We start from the raw sequence: 19,859 nt of genomic DNA, 5'->3' as shown, positions 1-19,859 counted from the left end.
TTGTTCTCTCCTTGTATTCTTACCCAAACAGTTTCCACAGAACTCCCAGTCTCTGAAGCTTCAATCTCTGTGCAGATATACGCTTTTCTAACATACAATGCAACACCTCCTCCTCGTTTATCAAGTCTGTTTCTTGCAAATAAGTTGTATCCTTTTAGCCTTTTAGTCCAATCATGTGTATCGTCCCACCAAGTTTCAGTGATTCCAATGACATCATATTCCTTTTCCTTCATTAGTAGTTCCAATTCTCCTTGTTTGTTGCCCATGCTTTGTGCATTTGTATAAAAACATTTTAGTTTGTGATTGGTTTCTCTTCCTCCCATATTTTTATTATTTAAATTGTTTTGTCTTTGTTCTTCTTTTCCACTTCCAGTAGCAGAGATCTCAATAGTATTTGTCAGCTGTATGGCTTTTTCAGGCCTTTTGCTTCCCTTCCCACATTGTTCTAGTTTAAAGCTCTTCTGATGAGTGTAGCAAGGCGACTTCCAAATACATGTTTTCCAGTCTTCGTAAGGTGCACCCCATCTCTAGCAAGTAGTCCATCGTATAGGTAATTCATTCCGTGATCCAGAAATCCAAATCCTTGTTGACGGCACCATCGACGTAGCCAGTTGTTCACCTGTAGAATCTTATTCCACCTCATTGTTCCATGGCCATCCACTGGGAGGATGGATGAGAAGACCACCTGCGCTCCCAATTCTTTCACTTTCTTGCCTAAGTCTTCAAAGTCACTGCAGATGGTTTCCAGGTCCTTTCCTGCGGTGTCATTTGTCCCCACATGTATTAGCAGGAATAGGTAGTGATCTGTAGGTCTGAAGAGTCTTGATATCCTGTCAGACACATCTTTAATTTTTGCTCCTGGAAGACAGCACATTTCTCTTGAGGTTATGTCTGGTCTGCAGATAGTGGCCTCTGTTCCTCTTAACAGGGAATCCCCCATAACCACCACTCTCCGTTTTTTCTTCACAACATTCTTCTTTCTCCATCCAGGAGGATTCTGAGGGCTTACAAGGTTATTCATTGCTGGCAAAGTCTTATTTTGCTGTATTTCTTCATGGTTCTCCTGCGTGAGAGCCTGGTAATGGTTCCTGAGCAGTATGGGTGCTGACTGCCTCTCGATCCTCCTGCTTCTGTGGGTCACATGCTTCCATTTCTCTGTTTCGTCAGGTGCAGTTCGAATTTCTTCTCTTTCTGAATCATGAAGAGATAATTCTGCTCTGTCTAAGAACTCTTCACCTTCCTTAATGATTTTCAAGGTAGTTAACCTCTCTTCTAGATTTCGCAACTTTTCCTCCAACAAGGACACAAGCTTGCATTTCTGGCATGTGAAGTTTGGCTTTTCCACTGGCAAGTCTGTGAACATGTAGCAGGATATGCAGCTCACCAAATGGCTCCTGGACTCTTCCATGTTCTTACTGTTAATGTTCTGAAAACAGTGAAAAAAGCTTAAAAAAAAGCTTCAAAATGCGCGCGCCTACCGGCACGCGGTTTACCGATGTCCTCTTTTCAGCTCCAACAGCCAAAATCCAGTGTTCTTTGAGCTCGCGGAGACTCTTCACTTACCCCAAAATGCAGTGGGAATATGCAAATTATCTCCTCAGGACTCCTCCCCTGGTTTACCGATGTCCTCTTTTCAGCTCCAACAGCCAAAATCCAGTGTTCTTTGAGCTCGCGGAGACTCTTCACTTACCCCAAAATGCAGTGGGAATATGCAAATTATCTCCTCAGGACTCCTCCCCTGGTTTACCGATGTCCTCTTTTCAGCTCCAACAGCCAAAATCCAGTGTTCTTTGAGCTCGCGGAGACTCTTCACTTACCCCAAAATGCAGTGGGAATATGCAAATTATCTCCTCAGGACTCCTCCCCTGGTTTACCGATGTCCTCTTTTCAGCTCCAACAGCCAAAATCCAGTGTTCTTTGAGCTCGCGGAGACTCTTCACTTACCCCAAAATGCAGTGGGAATATGCAAATTATCTCCTCAGGACTCCTCCCCTGGTTTACCGATGTCCTCTTTTCAGCTCCAACAGCCAAAATCCAGTGTTCTTTGAGCTCGCGGAGACTCTTCACTTACCCCAAAATGCAGTGGGAATATGCAAATTATCTCCTCAGGACTCCTCCCCTGGTTTACCGATGTCCTCTTTTCAGCTCCAACAGCCAAAATCCAGTGTTCTTTGAGCTCGCGGAGACTCTTCACTTACCCCAAAATGCAGTGGGAATATGCAAATTATCTCCTCAGGACTCCTCCCCTGGTTTACCGATGTCCTCTTTTCAGCTCCAACAGCCAAAATCCAGTGTTCTTTGAGCTCGCGGAGACTCTTCACTTACCCCAAAATGCAGTGGGAATATGCAAATTATCTCCTCAGGACTCCTCCCCTGGTTTACCAATGTCCTCTTTTCAGCTCCAACAGCCAAAATCCAGTGTTCTTTGAGCTCGCGGAGACTCTTCACTTATATACACAAGTCCCCCCCACACAGCATACAGTATATAGACAAGTCCCCACACACAGCATACGGTATATAGACAAGTCCCCCACACACAGCATACGGTATATAGACAAGTCCCCCACACACAGCATACAGTATATAGACTAGTCCCCCACACACATAGCATACAGTATATACACAAGTCCCCCCCACACAGCATACGGTATATAGACAAGTCCCCCACACACAGCATACAGTATATAGACAAGTCCCCCATACACAGCTTACGGTATATAGACAAGTCCCCCCCATACGGTATATAGACAAGTCCCCCCCACACAGCATACGGTATATAGACAAGTCCCCCCACACAGCATACAGTATATAGACAAGTCCTCCTCACACAGCATACGGTATATAGACAAGTCCCCCCCACACAGCATACAGTATATAGACAAGTCCCCCTCACACAGCATACGGTATATAGACAAGTCCCCCACATACAGTATATAGACAAGTCCCCCACACACAGCATACGGTATATAGACAAGTCCCCCCCACACAGCATACGGTATATAGACAAGTCCCCCCCACACAGCATACGGTATATAGACAAGTCCCCCCCACACAGCATACGGTATATAGACAAGTCCCCCCCACACAGCATACGGTATATAGACAAGTCCCCCCCACATAGCATACAGTATATAGACAAGTCCCCCTCACACAGCATACAGTATATAGACAAGTCCCCCACACACAGCATACGGTATATAGACAAGTCCCCCACACACAGCATACGGTATATAGACAAGTCCCCCACACACAGCATACGGTATATAGACAAGTCCCCCCCACACAGCATACAGTATATAGACAAGTCCCCCCCACACAGCATACGGTATATAGACAAGTCCCCCCCACACAGCATACGGTATATAGACAAGTCCCCCCCACACAGCATACGGTATATAGGCAAGTCCCCCCCACACAGCATACGGTATATAGACAAGTCCCCCACATAGCATACGGTATATAGACAAGTCCCCCACACAGCATACAGTATATAGACAAGTCCCCCATACACAGCATACAGTATATAGACAAGTCCCCCACACACAGCATACGGTATATAGACAAGTCCCCCCCACACAGCATACGGTATATAGACAAGTCCCCCACACACAGCATACGGTATATAGACAAGTCCTCCACACACAGCATACGGTATATAGACAAGTCCCCCACATAGCATACGGTATATAGACAAGTCCCCCACACACAGCATACGGTATATAGACAAGTCCCCCACATAGCATACGGTATATAGACAAGTCCCCCACACAGCATACAGTATATAGACAAGTCCCCCATACACAGCATACAGTATATAGACAAGTCCCCCACACACAGCATACGGTATATAGACAAGTCCCCCACACACAGCATACGGTATATAGACAAGTCCCCCACACACAGCATACGGTATATAGACAAGTCCCCCACACACAGCATACGGTATATAGACAAGTCCCCCACACACAGCATACGGTATATAGACAAGTCCCCCACACACAGCATACGGTATATAGACAAGTCCCCCATACACAGCATACAGTATATAGACAAGTCCCCCACACAGCATACGGTATATAGACAAGTCCCCCCTACACAGCATACAGTATATAGACAAGTCCCCCACACACAGCATACGGTATATAGACAAGTCCCCCACACACAGCATACGGTATATAGACAAGTCCCCCGTACACAGCATACAGTATATAGACAAGTCCCCCCCACACAGCATACGGTACATAGACAAATCCCCCACACACAGCATACAGTATATAGACAAGTCCCCCACACACAGCATACGGTATATAGACAAGCCCCCCCCCACACACACAGCATACGGTATATAGACAAGTCCCCCCCCACACACACAGCATACAGTATATAGACAAGTCCCCCCCACACACAGCATACGGTATATAGACAAGTCAAACCACACCCCCCCACACACACAGCATACGATGTATAGACAAGTGCATAGCTGTGCTAGGGTAGGAGTGGGAGGAGCCTTCCTTCTCTTGTCAGTGCTGGCCCTGCAGTGGAGCCCAACGGGGAATTCCCCAGCAGGCCAGTCCGAGCCTGGTCACATGCTGACTAGAGTCTCAGACACCTCTCTGAGTAGCCCACTGATAGAAGTGGATGAGAATCTAGTCGGCATTTGACCTCAACTATTACATCATAACACCGGCTTTATCTTTTTAAAGCTTTGTAACCTTTACTCACTTTATGAATCAGCCATAGATAAAACTCAATAAGGATGGGTTGCTACTGTGTGCAATTTGCCAGCCAGCCCAGAACAGCGGTGACCTGAGCCGACAGCAGCGACTTGAGTAGACTGTGGCCACCTGAGCCAACAGCGGCATTTACATTGCGCTATCGCCAGGAAATGGATGACAATGGCAGTCAGGGGAATGGTGAAGGCCTGCATGGCTGCCATCTTGGTACTCCTGTGAAGTTCATCCACAGTCTGGACTTAATCTTATAAACTGTATACTGCATTACTAGAGGATTACTGTATATAGAATAAGCAGTCAAGAGATGGCAGGTTCAAGTGCCCTAAGGGGACATAAAAAAAGAAAGTAAAAATGGAAAAAAAAGAAAAAAGTTTTATAAAAGAAAAAAAATAAACAAAAATGTTAAATCACCCCTATTTTCCGAGGTAAAAAAAAAGAAATTAAAAAAGAAACATTTTATATTGTCGTGTCTGTAAAAGTCCGACCTATCAAAGCCCAAATTATTTAAACCGCACGTTAAATAGCGGAAAAATAAATTAAGAAGCCAGAATTGCCGTATTATGGTGTCACCAAACAGTAATAAATAACCCGGTATTGTGTCACCATTTTGAGACCCGGCATTTGTTCCATGTTTCTGCTGATGAATCTGGGCGAGGTTCGCTTTCTGCTCGCCGACCTGCGGGGGTTATTGATGCCATTCTCTGCCGTCTACAAACTTTTCATCTCTTTTTGATGCATTTTTTGGGAGGTAAAATTACCCAAAAAGAAAAAAAAATTGGGTGTTTAGATTATCTTTGCTGTTGGGCATTTGCTGTAGGGGTTAATATATTTATGATTTGATAGATGGACTTTTTGTCAGTGTGTCAATACTAAATAAATAAATATATATATATAATCGTTTAGTCTTGCTTTGTATTGACAAATGGAGGGAGGAAATTTAAAAGGATTTTTTTTATATATATAAATTTTAATTTTAATCCTTTTCTATCACATTATTTTTTGGTCCCGTTGGGCAACTTGAACCAAAAATCCACAACTCATTGGAATTGCGACACTTAAATTCTGCGGATGTCGGGAAGGGGATAAAGAGAATAAAGTAACTTTGCAGAATGCTTCCGTTTTGTGTACACAGCTCCTGTGCTGACTTAGTGTTCTCTTTGGTTACACCACACACCCATTCTGTGTCCGGCCCCCACAGATCGCCATCTCCATATATATATGGGGGGATTTCCTCATGTGACGACCCCTCTGCCGATGTATACAGATCACATGTGGCTTCACCTTCAGCTTTGATCTCCGCAGTCTTCAGTTCCGGATCCTCCAGGATGAGGGATAAATCTTTCTTGCTCTTCATTCCCCTCCGTGGCTGATACAGCAGCTCCACCGCGCCGACGTTCCCCTCATAGGGAGGAATCGCTCCGCAAAGACTGTTCTCAGCCACAGGACGATCCGCCGGATACAGGAGGAAAGTTCTCCTCTCTGCAATGAAGGATTATTCAACTTTTCTGCCATTTGTAAGATCTCTGCTTGTTGTCTGAGAATAAAATCATTCTTGTTAATATCCAGAACCTGAAAAAAATCTAATCCTGACAGCAGCGGAGCATTTATTACAATGGTATTCAGTGTAGACAATCCCCCTCCTGTCCTGACCGTTTGCTACAATGTATCAGTGCAGGGAAAATCTATCAGTTCGGACTTGGTTTCCCTTACAGAGGATTGTCCAGGCCAGACACCATTGTACCCAGTGGCGTCCCGCCAATGGCGGCAGGCCACGCGACTGCTATGGGGTCCGTGAGCTGGGGGGGCCCCATAGCAGTCGCCTGCACTGTGTACCCCCGCATCGGGTCCCCCTCCTGCACCCAGGCAAGAGGCGGGGCCCTGAGCAGGCGGGGGGCTTACTCGCCGTCGGGCATCCCGGCGCGCCATGGGCCCCCCCTCCTGCTCAGGGCCCCGGCCGGCACAATACTTACCTCTTCCCGTGCCCTAGACGCTAGAATGTATGGGATCCTTCCAGGTATGATGTCATTTCCGGGGGCGTGTTCTAGTTCAGCACCAGACGCCAGAGTCTCATGCAGAGACAGAGCTGCCGGTGAAGCTGCAGGAGGAGGTCAGTATCCTAAGCTGAGAAACAGGAGATTGTTCTATTAATTGCAGGTCTGATGTCTTTTCTTCTTGTTGTTTTTGGGGTGAGGGGGCTTGATACTTGCGAGTGAGGGATTTGGGGGGGTTAATGCTGGAGGGCAGTCTGGTGGGGTTAATTAATGCTTGTGGAGATCTTAGGGGCTCTGGGGAATAATGCAGGGATAATGTGTGCTTGTGGGGGCCCTAAGGGGATGCTGTGGGCTTGTGAGGGATCTGGGGGGGATGCTGCGGGCTTGTGGGGGCCCTAAGGGGGATTTTGCAGTCTTGCGGGGGCTCTGGGGGGGATGCTGCGAGCTTGTGTGGCCCTGGGGGAGATGCTGCGGGCTTGTGGGGCCCTGGAGGGGATGCTGTGGGCTTGTGGGTGCTCTGGGGGGGATTCTGCGGGCTTGTGGGGCCCTGGGGGGGATGCTGTGGGCTTGTGGGGGCCCTGGGGGGGATGCTGTGGGCTTCTGGGGCCCTGGGGGGGATGCTGTGGGTTTGTGGGGGCCCTTGGGGGGATACTGTGGGCTTGTGGGTGCCCTGGGTGGGATGCTGCGGGCTTGTGGGGCCCTGGGAGGGATGCTGTGGGCTTGTGGGTGCTCTGGGGGGGGGTGCTGCAGGCTTGTGGGTGCTCTGGGGGGGATGCTGTGGGCTTGTGGGTGCTCTGGGGGGGGATCCTGCGGGCTTGTGGGTGCTCCGGGGGGATGCTGCGGGCTTGTGGGGGCTCTGGGGGGGATGCTGCAGGCTTCTGGGTCCTCTGGGGGGGGGGTGCTGCAGGCTTGTGGGGGCCCCTGGGGGATGCAGCCGGCTTGTGGGCGCCCCGGGGAGGATGCAGCGGGCTTGTGGGGCCTCTGTATGGGGTCCAGTCTGCATATGGCATTACATGGGGACCAGGCAGTATTCTCTATGGTGAATTATATGGGATCCAGTATTTTGTATGGAGCATTATATGGGGCTCATAATACTGTATGGAGGACTATGTGGTACCCATAATATTGTATGGAGGACTATGTGGTGCAATTACACTGTATGGAGGACTATACTGTCCGGACTGCACTGTGCGCTGTGAGGATTCACCGGTTTCTGAGCTATTGTAGAATTTACAGAAGATATCACTCATGAAATGTAAGAAGTCAGTGAAATGTTTGGCATTGTACTATATCTATATCTATAATTTCTCTGCTGTATCTGTGCATCATGAATGGTTGGATGTGTTAAAGGGGCCACTGAGACTCTTTCGCCCGGGGCCCACGAAAACCTGGAGGAGGAAGCATCATGTGACACTCCCTCTCCCATCATTCCTCCTCTGCGTCTGACGCAGCGGCATGATGACGCGCCACGCTGTGTCAGACAGTGGAGCTGGCAGCTGCTGAGGTGATCAGCTGCAGAGACTGAAGCAGCGGGGAACGAGGAGCGGTAAGTATGTATTTATTTTTTAAATCATTGTGTACTGATAATACTGGAGGACTGGGGCTGCATTTTACCCTACGGGTGGGGGGGGCTGCATTTTACCCTATGGGGGGCTGCATTATACTGCGTACAGGACCATAGGGGAATGCATTATACTGTGTGGAGAACCATGGCGAGTGTCTTATACTGTGTGGAGGACCATGGGGGAGTGCATTATACTGTGTGGAGGACCATGGGGGAGTGCATTGTACTGTGTGGAGGACCATGGGGGAGTGCATTGTACTGTGTGGAGGACCATGGGGGAGTGCATTATACTGTGTGGAGGACCACGGGGAGTGCATTGTACTGTGTGGAGGACCACGTGGGAGTGCATTATACTGCATGGAGGACCACGAGGGAGTGCATTATACAGCGTGGAGGACCACGAGAGAGTGCATTATACTGCGTGGAGGACCATGGGGACTGTATTATACTGCGTGGAGGACCATGGCGAGTGCCTTATACTGTGTGGAGGACCATGGCGAGTGCCTTATACTGTGTGGAGGACCATGGCAAGAGTCTTATACTGTGTGGAGGACCATGGGGGAATGCATTGTACTGTGTGGAGGACCATGGGGGAGTGCATTGTACTGTGTGGAGGACCATGGGGGAGTGCATTGTACTGTGTGGAGGGCCATGGGGGAGTGCATTGTACTGTGTGGAGGACCATGGGGGAGTGCATTGTACTGTGTGGAGGACCATGGGGGAGTGCATTGTACTGTGTGGAGGACCACGTGGGAGTGCATTATACTGCGTGGAGGACCACGAAGGAATGCATTATACTGTGTGGAGGACCACGAGGGAGTGCATTATACTGCGTGGAGGACCATGGGGACTGTATTATACTGCGTGGAGGACCATGGCGAGTGCCTTATACTGTGTGGAGGACCATGGCGAGTGCCTTATACTGTGTGGAGGACCATGGCGAGTGCATTGTACTCTATGGAGTATGTAGAGGTGTGGGGCGGTTGGGGGATCATACTGTGTTGGTGTCATCATACTTTACCCTGGGAGTTGAGGTGGGGTACAGTAGGGTCATTATACTGTGCATATGGAGGAATTCACCATGGGGGTATCATACCGTGTTTGGGGGGCACTTTTGTTGGCACCACACTTTATGGGCAATGAAAAAGGGATCTAGGACTTCAGCAGGAGGAAAATTACTATGTAAAGGCTGGAAGGTTGTGAGATCTGCTCTTCTGTGACTCCGACAATTATTTACATTTTTAAATTTTTTTTTGGGGGGGGGCCCAATTAGAACTTCTGCTATGGGGCCCCATGATTCCTATGTACGCCCCTAATTATACCAAATCCTCAGCTGTGCTGGTACTAAGGATATGGACACTCAGACATTTTGGGCTAAATATATACATACAAATATTTTTTCAATAACGTTTCATAAACAATTTGGCTTTTTTATTTCCTTTGCATTGCTAGTTGCAGAATGAGCTCACTGAGAATTTATCAGTGAGCTCATTCTGACCTTCTCTGTGCTGATTATGTTCACAGACCAGCATGAAAGTTGGGCTGATCTCTGATGCAGTCATAAATCATCGCAGAAATAAAAGAGCTGGAAACTCCACATCATAAGGAGCTCACTGACTGAATCTCAAGTTAACTCATTCTGCAGCCATCAATGTGCTGCTGGGAAACAAAAAGCTGGTAAAGGCCGAACAGAGCAAATATTACATGAAGAGAAATAGTAAAAAGTATTTTTAGACCAATATACATGTATTTAAAGGGATTGTCCGGTGTGAAGCTGAAGGCTGCAGTCATCTGTGTGACTCTCTGTGACTGCAGACTTGTAATCCTCACATCATGTAGACTGCGCGCTGCCAGCATTATTCTCAGCCCAGAGATGGCAGAAGCCCCTGTATCATGTGTACAGGAATTGTGCCCCCTCTCCCCGAGGAGCAGCAGTGCCTCGTCCTCCAGATACATGAGGGTCCCATCGGGGAGATCCGCATGTACCGGCCATGATGTCATCTCCATGGATACGGCATCAATGTGCAGAGCAGAAGACCCCTGTAAGGGAGAGCTCAGACGTGGGGGGATTGATGTGGATGTGAGGAGCAGATCCCCCCATATTCACAGATTATCGCACAATACATGTGGCCTTGCACAGGAAAAACTGTGAGGAAAGAAGAAATCAGATTTCTTACAATATAGAATAATGTCCTCCTGCCCTCGCTCATGTCCAGTATTATTCATCCCCTGACCTTTTGGGTGGGGAACCCCTCCTGAGCCCCCTCCATTATATAGGAGCCATATATCTGCTCCATTACTGGCAGAAGGTAAGGAGCCAATCACACTGCACGGCTTCTACTTCCTGCTCTAAGCCCCGCCCACCTGCCTTCCCTTGAGATCTCCATGACAACCCTTGTGTGACTACAGTGACAGGCCACGCCCCCGAGGATTCTGATCAGTGCGGATGTCTCCATATTGCTGAGGACTGTGAGCGGCTGATGGGCGGAGCCAGCAGCGATGTGAGGGGCGGAGCCAGCAGCGATATGAAGGGCGGAGCCAGCAGCGACATGAGGGGCGGAGCCAGCAGCGATATGAGGGGCGGAGCCAGCAGCGATATGAGGGGCGGAGCCAGCAGCGACATGAGGGGCGGAGCCAGCAGTGATATGAGATGCGGAGCCAGCAGCGATGTGAGGGGCGGAGCCAGCAGCGATATGAGGGGCGGAGCCAGCAGCGATGTGAGGGGCGGAGCCAGCAGCGATATGAGGAACGGAGCCAGCAGCGATATGAGGAGCGCTCACAGCACTGACAGGAGCAGGTGTGTGTGCAGCCAGTTCCTCTGCTGTGGGTGTTGTGTTGTGTGAGCTTCGCCGTGTATATATTATACACATATATATATATATATATATATATATATATATATATATATATATATATACAGAGTTGAAATCAGAAGTTTCCATACACTGTATAAATAGACACATCTGCATGTTTTTCTCAATATCTGACATGAAATCAGAATAAACCTTTCCCATTTTAGGTCAATTAGGATTACCATCATTTTTAATATTTGCCAAATGCCAGAATAATGAGCGTCTCTTGTAAGGGGCATTAAAACCGTCTTGTTATACCACTCTGACCTCCACGTGTCTTGTAAGGGGCATTAAAACCGTCTTGTTATACCACTCTGACCTCCACGTGTCTTGTAAGGGGCATTAAAACCGTCTTGTTATACCACTCTGACCTCCACGTGTCTTGTAAGGGGCATTAAAACCGTCTTGTTATACCACTCTGACCCCCACGTCTCTTCAGAGGGGCATTAAAACCGTCTTGTTATACCACTCTGACCTCCACGTCTCTTCTGAGGGGCATTAAAACCATCTTGTTATACCACTCTGACCTCCACGTCTCTTGTAAGGGGCATTAAAACCGTCTTGTTATACCACTCTGACCTCCACGTCTCTTCTGAGGGGCATTAAAAGCGTCTTGTTATACCACTCTGACCTCCACGTGTCTTGTAAGGGGCATTAAAACCGTCTTGTTATGCCACTCTGACCTCCACGTCTCTTCTGAGGGGCATTAAAAGCGTCTTGTTAAGCTACTGGGACCTCCACGACTCTTCGAACGGGCATTGCATTTCCTCATAATTTTTGGAAGCTTTTGCTTGGAAGGCATAAGCAAATACTATGGGAGACCCACTCCCCAATAATGGGAATAATGTTTTTAAGATGCTGTACTGTATGGCTCTTGTAAGGGGCATTAAAACCGTCTTGTTAAGCTACTGTGACCTCCACGTCTCTTCAAAGGGGCATTAAAAGCGTCTTCTTAAGCCACTCTGAACTCCACAGCTCTTCCAAGGGGCATTGAAATGTTGTTTTTAATTACCTTACCTCTAATCTCCATGACTCTTCCAACGGGCATTGCATTTCCTCCTAATTTTAGTCAGCTTTTGCTTTTCAATGCAAAGGTGAAAACTAAGGGAGACACACTCCCCATTAATGGGTAGAAGGTTTTTAGTACGCTGTAATCCACATCTGTTTCCAGGGGCATTGCAGTTCCTTATAATTTTTGGAAAGCCTTCCATTCACTGCTTAGGCCAACAGTGCACAGGAGACCCAGTTGCCATAAATGGAAAAAAAGGTTTAGTTAAGGCCCTCTGACCTCCATGTCATTTCCAAGGGGCATTGGAGTGCCTCAAAAGTTTTGGTAGGCATTGCACTCACTGTATGCCCTATAACTGTGTAGCCAAACCGCTCCTTTTGTTACAGAAACATATCCTACAAGACATATGTGGTTGACTGGCCTGATATTGATGTGAATGGTCCCTGTTCCTCCTGCTCTTTCTCCTTTGCCACTACCTCATCCATCATTTATCACTTGAAGCTTTGTTTTAACGAGAGTCATAGAACTTGGATAGTAGCAGGAAAACATCCAGCAATCCTCGGAGGAGGTAGGATATGCGCCAAAACGCTGACCACCTCAGGCCTAGCCGCTACTACATACATGCGCTTGCATTCCTTGAAAACAAAGCAGATGCTAACTTCTATCATCCTCATCATGCTCCTCACCTTGGCACTCTCAATTCCCCTGATAAAGAAGCCAGGGCCCACCGGAGAAGTCGGGTTCTTTGGTGGGCTCGTCCAATGCTGCCCTAAAGCAGGTCAGTCTAAGAAAAGTGTGTGGGGATGTTCCGCGGAGAAATCGGGGCGGCTTGGAACCGTTTATGGACACCTGGCCGCGGGGCGGCTGGGGACCGAGTGTGGACACCCGGCCGCCGGGCGGCTGGGGACTGAGTATCGATACCTCGCTGCCGAAGCACCCATGAGGTAGTAGCCAGCTCTGGCCTCCACATGCCTAAAAGGCCCAATTTCAAGTGCACGCATGCTAGCAGTATGGTATTGCAGCCTCAGGGTGGGTTGGTGGCAGGTTGCACACTTATGCTTGCATTCCAGCAAAACAAAGCAAATGCTAACTTCTGTCATCATCATGCTCCTCACCTTGGCATTCTCACCTCCCCTGATGGAGTCGGTTTCTCTAGTGGGCTTGTCCAATGCTGCCCTAAAGCAGGCCAGTCTAAGAAAAGTGTGTCGGGATGTTCCGCGGAGAAATCGGGGTGGCTGGGGACCGTCTATGGACACCCCGCCGCCCCCAGGCGGCTAGGGACCAGGTGTGGACACCCGGCCGCCGGGCGGCTGGGGACTGAGTATGGATACCTCGCTGCCGAAGCAGCCATGAGGTAGTGGCCAGCTTCGGCCTCCTCAAAACTAAAAGGCCCAATTTCAAGTGCAAGCTAGCAGTATGGTATTGCAGCCTGGGGGTGGGTGGGTGGTTGGCTGCATATTTGCGCTTGCATTGCAAGGAATGGGGGAGGTATAATTGAACACTGCCCTGGGACAAGGACTTGCACGGGGATAGTTGCAAGTCTGCATCTTCTGATGCGGCAAGGATCACTTCTGATGGGCACACTTTTAGGCAGTGACCTGGGAGTCAGAGATCCTTCCAGGGGTCTTCCCCATGCTGTTCCCATGTCTTTTCAGCACTATATGCATGTGTCACACAGCACATGGCCAGATAAGGTTGTAAAATGTTAAAATGACATTTCCCAGTGAATGCATTTGTCACAGTTGAAAGCAATACAAAAGTGCAAAAACGCATAAAAAATGCTACTTGTGAACATAGCCCAAGGTGTGGAGGAGTATTTTTGTTTTTGGTTATTTATTTTACCTTATACACAAGTCATTACCCTGGAAAAGAAATTCCTTAACATATTTCACAGGAAAAAAGTTTCACTTTCGTTTTTGAACATTTTCTTATGAGCCTGTAAAAGTGGCTTAATACCTCTGACCACGTTGTTGACAACAGTGACCTGGGGGTCAGAAATGCTTCCTGGGGCGATCCCCATGCTGTCCCCATGTCATCTGAGCACTGTCACTATCATTTTGGGCACTTTTTAGGCTTTCTACAGACTGCCGGGGGTGCCTCCGCAAAAATGCTCGGGTCTCCCATAGACTAACATGGGCTCGTTGCTCAGGTCGAGCACCCGAGTATCACGGCGAGCTTGGGCCGAGCTTCGAGCACCCGAGCATTTTAGTGCTCGCTCAACACTATTTATAACGGGGGCACAAGCTAGTGACTGATTTATATTCTCAGTGGAGCAGACTTCATTGCGGTGAATGATATACTCATGGGCACAGTGTGGCACATATTTGCATTTGGTGGCACAGTGGGCGGCATTATTTATTTAAGTCGCTTATATTTGTAACATTTTTGTTTTTCAGGAGTGCGGTGATCTGCTGAAAAGTGCGGAGCAGCCGAAACCTGGACAGCAAACTGCAAAGACGAATCATGGCGGGAAGTCGTCACGAAAGACTGGACTAGGTAAAGAAGAGAAGAAAGAGAGCGACTGCAGTGTATAAACTGGAGGGTTAGGTGGAGCCCATTATATTATAATAAATCTATGTGGGACCCATTATATTATAATAAATCTATGTGGGGTCCATAATATTAAAAGGACGGATATGTGGGGCCCATTATATAATAATAAAATCTATGTGGGGTCCATAATATTATAATAAATCTATGTGGGGTCCATAATATTATAATAAATCTATGTGGGGTCCATAATATTATAATAAATCTATGTGGGGTCCATAATATTAAAGGGACGGATATGTGGGGCCCATTATATTATAATAAATCTATGTGGGGCCCATTATATAATAATAAATCTATGTGGGGCCCATTATATTATAATAAATCTATGTGGGGCCCATTATATTATAATAAATCTATGTGGGGCCCATTATATTATAATAAATCTATGTGGGGTCCATAATATTATAATAAATCTATGTGGGGCCCATTATATTATAATAAATCTATGTGGGGCCCATAATATTAAAGGGACGGATATGTGGGGCCCATTATATTATAATAAATCTATGTGGGGCCCATTATATTATAATAAATCTATGTGGGGTCCATAATATTATAATAAATCTATGTGGGGTCCATAATATTATAATAAATCTATGTGGGGTCCATAATATTAAAGGGACGGATATGTGGGGCCCATTATATTATAATAAATCTATGTGGTGCCCATTATATTAAAGGGAAAGCTATGTGGGGCCAATTATATTAAAGGGAAAGCTATGTGGGGCCAATTATATTAAGGGGAAAGCTATGTGGGGCCTTTTATATTAAAGGGAAAGCTATGTGGGGCCCATTATATTAAAGAGAAAGCTATGTGGGGCCCATTATATTAAAGAGAAAGCTATGTGGGGCCCATTATATTAAAGAGAAAGCTATGTGGGGCCCATTATATTAAAGAGAAAGCTATGTGGGGCCCATTATATTAAAGAGAAAGCTATGTGGGGCCCATTATATTAAAGAGAAAGCTATGTGGGGCCCATTATATTAAAGAGAAAGCTATGTGGGGCCAATTATATTAAAGGGAAAGCTATGTGGGGCCCATTATGTTAAAGAGAAAGCTATGTGGGGCCCATTATATTAAAGAGAAAGCTATGTGGGGCCCATTATATTAAAGAGAAAGCTGTGTGGGGCCCATTATATTAAAGAGAAAGCTATATGGGGCCCATTATATTAAAGAGAAAGCTATATGGGGCCCATTATATTAAAGAGAAAGCTATGTGGGGCCCATTATATTAAAGAGAAAGCTATGTGGGGCCCATTATATTAAAGAGAAAGCTATGTGGGGCCCATTATATTAAAGAGAAAGCTATGTGGGGCCCATTATATTAAAGAGAAAGCTATGTGCGGCCCATTATATTAAAGAGAAAGCTATGTGGGGCCCATTATATTAAAGAGAAAGCTATGTGGGGCCCATTATATTAAAGAAAAAGTTATGTGGGACCCATTATATTAAAGGGAAAGCTATGTGGGGCCCATTATATTAAAGGGAAAGCTATGTGGGGCCCATTATATTAAAGGGAAAGCTATGTGCGGCCCATTATATTAAAGAGAAAGCTATGTGGGGCCCATTTTATTAAAGAGAAAGCTATGTGGGGCCCATTATATTAAAGAGAAAGCTATGTGGGGCCCATTATATTAAAGGGAAAGCTATGTGGGGCCCATTATATAATAATAAAATCAATGTGGTGCACATTATATTAAAGGGAAAGCTATGTGGGGCCCATTATATTAAAGAGAAAGCTATGTGGGGCCCATTATATTAAAGGGAAAGCTATGTGGGGCCCATTATATTAAAGGGAAAGCTATGTGGGGCCCGTTATCTTAAAGGGACATCTACGTATATGATAAATTCTATATGGGGCCCATGATATTTAATGGAAGGCTATGTGAGGCCCATTATATTAAATAGAGGACTATGTGGGGACCAATACATTAAAAAGAAAGCTATATTGGGGCCCACTATGTTATCTGGAAGGTTTTGTGGGGCCCTCTGTATTAAATTGAGGGCTATGTGAGGCCTATTAAATTAAATGGAAAGCGTTGCGGGGCCCATAATATTATATGGAGGGCTATGTGAGGCACATTTATCAAATAAAGGGCTATGTAGCGCCAATTATATTAAATGGAAGCCTGTGTTTTGTCCATTATATTAAATAGAGATGTATCTTGGCTCCATTATAATAAATGGAAGGCAATGTGGGGACCATTATATTAAATGGAGGGTTATGTGGGGCCCATTATATTAAATGGAAGCCTATATGGAGCCCAGTAAATTAAATGTAAAGCTATGTGGGGCCCAATATTTTAAATGGAAGGTTAAGTGGGGCCAATTGTATTAAATAGAGGGCTATGTGGTGCCCAATATAAAACATGGAAGGCTTTTTGGTGCCCATTATATTAAATAGAGGGATATTTTGGCCCCATTTTATTAAATGGAAGGCTATGTCAGGTCCAATATATTAAATGGAGTCCAGTGCGGCCTATTATATTAAATTGACGGTTATGTGGGGTTCAATAAATTAAATGAAAAGCTATGTGGAGCCCAATAAATTAAATTATAGTACATGGAAGGCAATGTGCGGCTCATTATACTATATAGAGGGCTATGTGGGGGCCATTATACTTTATAGAATTCTATGTGGGGGTCCATTATACTTTTGCCAATGGCAAATTGTGTGTTCCGGTGGCACTCCAAAGGTAAAGGGTGTGCTCCGGTGGCACTCCAACGTCATAGGGTGTGCTCTGGTGGCACACCAATGGCAAAAAGGCCAAAGAGTAGACTCTGGTGGCAGACTGAGCAGCCCTAGAGTGCGCCCCAGTGATAAGCAATAAGGCCAAAGAATGTACCCTGGTGGTAGGCTAAAAAGCCCTAGAGTGCGCCCCAGTGGTAAGCAATAAGGCCAAAAAGTGCACCCCGGTGGCAGGCTAAAAAAGCCTAAAATGAGTGCCCCGGTGGTAAGCAAAATGGTCAGAGTGTACCCCGGTCGCAGTTAAAAAGCCCAAGTTGGGTGCCCCGGTGGTAAGCTAAAAGGCCAAAGAGTGCACCCCGGTGGAAGCTAAAAAGCCCAAGATGGGTGCCCCGGTGGTAAGCAAAAAAGGTCACATATTGGGCCCCTCTGGTAGGCCTACGGGAAATAGAGTTCTCCGATGGCACACCAACGGTAAAGGGTGTGCCCGATGGTACTCCAATGGTAAAGGGTGTGCTTCAGTGGCATGCCAGTGGCAAAAAGTGTACTCCGGTGGCATGCTAATGGTGAAAGGTGTGCTCTTTTGGCACCCCAACTGTAAAGAGTGTGTTCCAGTGGCACCCCAGCAGCCAATGGTGTACTTCGGTGGCAGACCATCGGGAAATGGTGTGATATGTAAGGCTCATCATAACAAAAGGGAGGGCTATGTGGGACCCATTATTTTATATGGAAAGCAAGGTGGGGCCCATTATATTAATTAGGGGCTTATGTGGGGCTCTTTATATTAAATAAAAACATATGTGGGCCCCATTAAATAAAATGGAAGGCTATGTGGACCCCATTAAATTAAATGGAAGGCTATGTGGACCCCATTAAATTAAATGGAAGGCTATGTGGGGCCCATTATATTAAATGGAAGCCTATATGGGGCCCAATAAATTAAATGAAAAGCTACAGTATGTACAGCAATAATAAAAATGGTAATAATACAGGGTGGGCTATTTATATGGATACACCTAAATTAAATTGAATGGTTGGTGATGTCAACTTCCTGTTTATGGCACATTAGTATATGGGAGGGGGAAACTTTTCCAGATGGGTGGTGACTATGGCGGCCATTTTGAAGTCGGCCATTTTAGATCTAACTTTATTTTTTTCAATGGGAAGAGGGTGATGTGACACATCAAACTCATTGAGAATTTCATAAGAAAATACAATGGTGTGCTTGGTTTTAACATAACTTTATTCTTTCATGAATTTTTTACAAGTTTATGACCACTTATAAAATGTGTTTAAAGTGCTGCCCATTGTGTTGGATTGTCAATGCAACCCTCTTCTCCCACTCTTGACACACTGATAGCAACACCGCAGAAGAAATGCTAGCACAGGCTTTCAGTATCCGTTGTTTCAGATGCTGAAAGGTTATATGGTGCCTATTAAAATAAATGGAAGACTATGCAGGACCTCTTGTAATAACTAGAAGGCAATTTGTGGCCCATTATATTAAACTAGATGGTGGCCCGATTCTAACTCATCGGGTATTCTAGAATATGTATGCGGCCGGCCGCGACCAATCAGCGAACCGTGTTAGTGAGGACCGGAGAGCATGTTTAAATTTGGCGCCAAAACCGGTGATTGGTCACGGCTGGCGGCCGCGACCAATCAGCGAATCGTATTAGTGAGAACCGGGGAGCGGGTACTTCCACTGTGAGCAGCCGGGAGATGACCGGCTGCTCGCAGCAGAAGTATCCCAACCAGCGGTGCCGCTCCCCGGTCCTCCCTTCACACTTGCCGTCGGGAGATCAGCGGCCCTAGCCGCTGATCTAGCGAAGGTAGCCGCATGAAGGTCAGCGGCGCCGCAGGTCGGGGTACTTCTGCTGCGAGCAGCCGGGAGATGACCGGCTGCATCGCCACTGACCTCTGTGCAGAGCGGTGTTTAAATTTGGAGCCAATATCGCTGATTGGTCGTGGCCGCCGAATCGTATTAGTGAGGACAGGGGAGCGGCGCTGCCTGTGCGGGTACTTCCACTGCGAGCAGCCGGGAAATGACCGGCTGCTCGCAGCAGAAGTATCCCGACCGGTGGCGCCGCTCCCCGGTCCTCCCTTCACACTTTCCGTCGGAAGATCAGCGGCCCTAACCGCTGATCTCCCGACGGTAGCCGCATGGAGGTCAGCGGCGCCGCTGGTCGGGGTACTTCTGCTGCTAGCGCCGGTCATCTCCCGGCTACATCGCCGCTGACCTCCGTGCGGTAGATGAGCTGCTAATGGCCGCCATCTTTTTCTGAAATCCCACGTAGCTGATTGACCACGGTCGGACCAATCAGCGACGCAGGACTTCCTGGACAGAAGGACAGACAGACATGATAAGACGATTATATATATTAAATGTAAGGTTATGTAGGGCCCAATATATTCAATGAAAAACTATATGGACCCATTATATAAAAGAAAAAGCTAAGTGTGGCCCATT

At 46.9% G+C, this 19,859-nt stretch overlaps 1 long non-coding RNA gene across 1 annotated transcript in view; it reads left to right on the top strand.

Annotated features, from left to right (window-relative positions):
- LOC141191749 (uncharacterized) overlaps positions 1–14,659 on the top strand; it is a 37,953-nt gene extending 23,294 nt beyond the window's left edge. Inside the window, exon 3 of the long non-coding RNA XR_012265455.1 lies at positions 14,546–14,659. This is a non-coding gene — a long non-coding RNA (uncharacterized lncRNA). The remainder of the gene's footprint in view (positions 1–14,545) is intronic.
- Positions 14,660–19,859: the final 5,200 nt, after the last annotated feature.

The sequence above is a fragment of the Phyllobates terribilis genome, unplaced genomic scaffold, assembly GCF_046119375.1.
Source record: "Phyllobates terribilis strain yellow unplaced genomic scaffold, ASM4611937v1 Scaffold_52__1_contigs__length_9100884, whole genome shotgun sequence".
In the NCBI taxonomy this organism is placed as follows: domain Eukaryota; kingdom Metazoa; phylum Chordata; class Amphibia; order Anura; family Dendrobatidae; genus Phyllobates; species Phyllobates terribilis.
This window is presented reverse-complemented; position numbering and strand designations above follow the sequence as displayed.